This window comes from Dipodomys spectabilis, unplaced genomic scaffold (assembly GCF_019054845.1).
Source record: "Dipodomys spectabilis isolate Male_0828 unplaced genomic scaffold, ASM1905484v1 ptg000082l, whole genome shotgun sequence".
NCBI classification, from domain to species: Eukaryota; Metazoa; Chordata; class Mammalia; order Rodentia; family Heteromyidae; genus Dipodomys; species Dipodomys spectabilis.
Window position 1 is genome coordinate 3,210,834 of NW_024870759.1, and position 4,933 is coordinate 3,215,766.

Here is a 4,933-nt window from a genome sequence, read left to right on the forward strand (position 1 = left end):
AACAGGAAGCCACAGGACAAAGGAAACTTAAAGTTCCATCTCTGAGGGCACAGAGCAAAGATGTCAGCTTGGGGCTGGGAAGGTGGCTCAGTGGTAAAGTGCTTGCCTTGCATGCATGAGGCCCTGAGTTTGATTCCTCAGCACCACATAGCAGAAAAAGCTAGAAGTGGCGCTGTGGCTCAAGTGGTAGAGCACTAGCCTTGAGCTGAAGAGCTGATGGACAGTGCCCAAGCCCAGAGTTCAGGCCACACAACTGGCAAAAAAAAGAGACAAAGATGTCAGCTTGCTCCAATAAACACGTCTGTACATTGTAAGCATTGGGTCCATTCATCTCTATCTACTACACATAGCAGGGACTTAGCTAATGTGGAAGCAAGATATAAGTCCTCTCATTGTTAGGAAAAGTGTTATCTGTGGAAAAGTGTTATCTGTGGAAAATCAAAAGAACAGAACTAAAGTGTTAGTGCTCTTCCTAAGTACCTTGATGACAGTTACTGAAAAACTCACTAAGTTGATATTTTATCCAAATAAGAAAATGATGGATCCACTCAGGAGCCAATTCAGGAGTATGTCTGTCTTCAGAGTTGTTTACAATCAGACATTGAGATTTTTCCATTGAAGTTAATCTTTTTCATTTGTTTTGATTTAAGTTCCCACTTTTCAAAGCTGCACATGAAATTGAAGTCTCACATTGGATCTTTGTTTTTTAATATTTTTATTGTGAAGATACTGTACAGAAGGCTTATAGTTACATGAGTAAAGAAATGAGTATATTTCCTATTGAGCATCTTTGGTTTTGCACTTTTCATTTCACAACCTCCTCTTTTCCCAGTTGTTGAGAGCAAAAAGAAGATAACTTATTTGTGGCAAAAATCCAATTAAAAATCTCTTTCTTCCTTCATTTTAGCCTACTTGTATCATCCATCAGCAAAGCCTTCCACCTGGGTGTCCCCCACCACCGTGTGTGTGTGTGTGTGTGTGTGTGTGTGTGTGTGTGTGTGTGTGTCTGTCTGTCTGTCTGTCTGTCTGTCTCTGTCTCTTTCTTTCTCTGTATTGGGGGATTGAATGCAGGAGCTCTTACTTGCGAAGCTAGTGCTTCTACCATTTTAGCCACATTCCCAGTTCTACCTGGGCCTTTCTTTAACAAATCCCATGGTTCCTTTATTTCTGCTGTCTAGAATCTCTTACTACCCCCCCTACAGCTCTACTCTACTTGCCAGAAATCTCGCATCTCTCTCCTCTATGGTCTACATGCCCCTTGACCCCAGCTCATCTTGGTTTTTTGTTTTTTTCTTTGGTCGTGGGCCTTGAACTCTGGGCCTGGGCACTGCCCCTGTGCTCTTCAGCTCAAGGCGAGCAATCTACCTCTTGAGGCACAGCACCACTTCTGGTTTTCTGGTGGTTAATTGGAGATAAGATTCTCACGGACTTTCCTGCCCAGGATGGCTTTGGATGGCAATCCTCAGATGTCAGCTTCTTGAGTATCTAGGAATACAGGCGTGAGCCACAGGTGGCCAGGTCCAGTTCATCTTTCGTGCTGTTCTTGAGGCTGAACTGGAGGAATATGCATTGTCCATGAGCTCATTTGCTCAAGGCTAGCACTATACCACTTGAATCACAGCTCCATTTTGGCTTTATATCCTTAATTGGAGTTAAGTGTCTTTTGGACTTTTCTTGTTGGAGCTGGCTTCAAACTGTAATCCTCAAATCTCAGCCTCGGGAGTAGGTAAAATTATAGGCACAAGCCACCTGTGCCCAGCTTTATTAACCTTAATTAATTCATATCTCTTCCCTTTAATTCACCCCATTTTTACATATCTATTCAGAAGTGACTTGTTTCGCATTGTGTTATTCCATCAGAGATAACTACTTTGTTTTAAAATTACCCTTATTGTTATGATTAGCATCATTGTGTGTTTAGCATCATTCAAGTGTGTTTTATTCCTAATACCTGAAAATGGCTTTCTGGAAACTCTGATGTTTTCCCTTTTATACTCAAGAAGTTGTCTTGTCTGATCCCTCAACCCTACAAACTAACCTACTGTAGAGGATTTTCTTCGTCACACTTTGCATACTGATGACAGAATTAAGTATTAAGTGCTCTGTTACATGGTAGCAAATAACCCAAGAGGCAGGGCTGACTTAGAACAGAAATATTATAGACAAACAACTATGCAAAACAACAAATATTATCTTAACATTTGCATTCCTAAGAAAGCCTTTTTACCAAGTTGGAGCCAAAAGTAAAGAAGGGAGCTCCTTCCCCTCCTAAGCCAAGGAACAGGCTTTGATGGCCAAGAAGGCAGTGCTGAAAGACGTCAACAGCCACAAAAAGAAGAACATATGCACTTCACCCACCTTCCAGTGGCCAGACACTACAGTTCCGAAGTCAGCCCAAATAGCCTCAGAAGAGTGCTCTGAGGAGAAACAAGCTTGACCACTATGCTATCATCAAGTTCCCCCTGACCACTGAGTGGGTCATGAAGAAAATAGAAGACACCAACACACTTGTGTTCATTTTGGATGTCAAGGCCAACAAGCATCAGATCAAACAGGCTGTGAAGAAGCTCTATGACATTGATGTGGCTAAGGTCAATACCCTGATCAGACCTGATGGAGAGAAAAAAGGCTTATGTTCGACTGGCTCCTGATTATGATGCTTTTTGCCAACAAAATTGGAATCATCTAAACTGAGTCCAGTTGGCTAATTATAAATATACATTTTCCACCAAAAAAAGAAAGTGTACAGCAAGAAGATGAGTAAAGGGACATTTTTTGGCTTGTTCCATCGAGATAAGAAAAGAAACCATAGCCTCTCTTCCAGATGCAAACAAACAGCTTCATGCCATTATAATAGAGCCAACTTCTGGTTGATGAAGACATTGCTATCCTCATCTCTCTCTAGATAAACTTACTCACTTCCATTCATAACCATTTTTTAACATATCTATCATATAACCATTCTAGAAGGGCATTGTTTTGGGCCCTAACAGATCAGAACAAAAGTCAAAATGGAGTCACTCACACTAAATTTCCACATTACTAAGCTGAAATGAAACTGTTTATCTGGACTTTTGAGAATCAAGATTACAGAAGAGGCAGTCAAATTTCCCATACAGAAGAGTTTCAATGGTTGTGATAGTAAAGTTTTCTCTGCCTTAATGTGATGTGTGTGTGTGTGTGTGTGTGTGTGTGTGTGTGCTGGTACTGGGGCTTAAACTCAGGATTTGGGCACTGTGCCTGAGCCTCTTTGCTCAAGGTTAGTGCTCTATTACCAGAGCCGCAGCTCCACTTCCGGCTTTTTGATGGTTAGCTAGAGATAATGTCTCATGGACTTTTTGCCCAGCCATGATCTTCAGATCTCAGCTTTCTGAGAAGCTAGGATTACAGGTGTGAGTCACTGGTACCTGGCTGTCAGTTATTTTTCTATTGTTCTGTCTCTCTATCTCTACTTCACAAAGAAAGTAACCTTTGAAGGACTAATCTGCTTTTGTTTTTTATTTTTGCTTTCTTCATCCCTTTTCTGTCTATAAAACCAGATCCTTCTGTTCAGCTCATTGCAAAACTTATTCTGTTTTGTGGAATGAAATGTTGCCCAATTCTAGAATTGAAAATAAAGCCAATTAAGATCTTAAACTAAATTGCTACAATTTTGTCATTTGACAGACCTAATTAGAGATTAGGTTCTATTTAGTCTTCTATGTAGCTTCTTGGGCCCTTTTTTGTTAGTTCTTAGTGAACTGCTTAGAAATGAGTTATCGTCATTGAGTGATTCTTCATTTCCTTTAGAGAAAGTACATGATTATCTTTCTTTTCATAAAGAAGAGAGACTCATGGTAAACATGGATCAAGCACAGGTTTTTATGGATTGAAAGCCCGTTGCCATGACAAATGCCATTTTCAGGCTGTGGAGTGTTTTGTTTGCAGATGAATATAAGCAGTTTTTTTTGACCAACTTGGCATAAATGTCAAAACAGAAGACTACAGTTTACAAAAGGAATATAGAAAATATCAGCCATGAACCCTGATGCTGGAAATAAGTGGAGTGTCCATCAATTAAAAGGATATTATTGAAAAGAAAATCATTTATTCAAAAGATTCAAAGTCATTATTTTCTCATGCAAATCCTCCTCCTCTAGCAGAGCTCTGGGCATTTTATTTTAAAATCAACATCATTATCTTCTTTATTACTGATTATTAATTGTATACCTCTTATGAATTTGGCTTTTATACTGACTCACTAGCTGGGCATTGATCTCTCTAGACCTCTGAGCTCTCATCTGTAAAATGATTATTAAAATACTACACACCTCATGAGGTTGTTGTAAAAAAAGGGGGAGCTAATATGTACAAAGTCCACATGGATGTGCTTAGTACTTCTTGTTCCCAGTAGCAGCTATTAGTTTAATCACTGTTATTATTTAGTCACTTTGCTTATTTCATGTTAGTTCATCTGTGATGTTTTCAGCTATGAATCTTAGAGAAGGAAAGTGACTCAACATATTCAAGATAAAAAGAGGAAGATTCTGTCTGCACTGTTTTGCCAAGTATATACTCCTCTGATTGTATTAATATCAGGCTAGGGGCAAACATTGTTTCAACTAAGTTGAGAATAGACTATGTTTAAATGTATTTATCCTGTGACATTTTCATTGGGAAAAAAAACTCCCTGCCTCTGGGATTCCCTGGCTTCATTTGTTCTTGTATCCTTCTGTCCTAAGCAGTTCCTTCCACTGGCAATCAGAGGTTGGAGAATAGAAGAGAAGAAGGAAGGATGGTAAGCTAGCATCAAGTGGAATCAGGCTGGATGGTAGTGACCATAATATTTGCCCATTTACAATCAGAATTTAGCTGTAATAGCAATTTATCTCATAAACCAATTTGGCAAAGCATCAGTTTTAAAATCCATTATATTAAATCAGCAAATATGCCA

The 4,933-nt window shown here is 39.3% G+C and overlaps 1 pseudogene; it reads left to right on the plus strand.

The window, feature by feature from the left end:
* The first annotated feature begins 364 nt into the window (after positions 1-364).
* Positions 365-2,689, plus strand: LOC122110925 (annotated as a pseudogene).
* Positions 2,690-4,933: the final 2,244 nt, after the last annotated feature.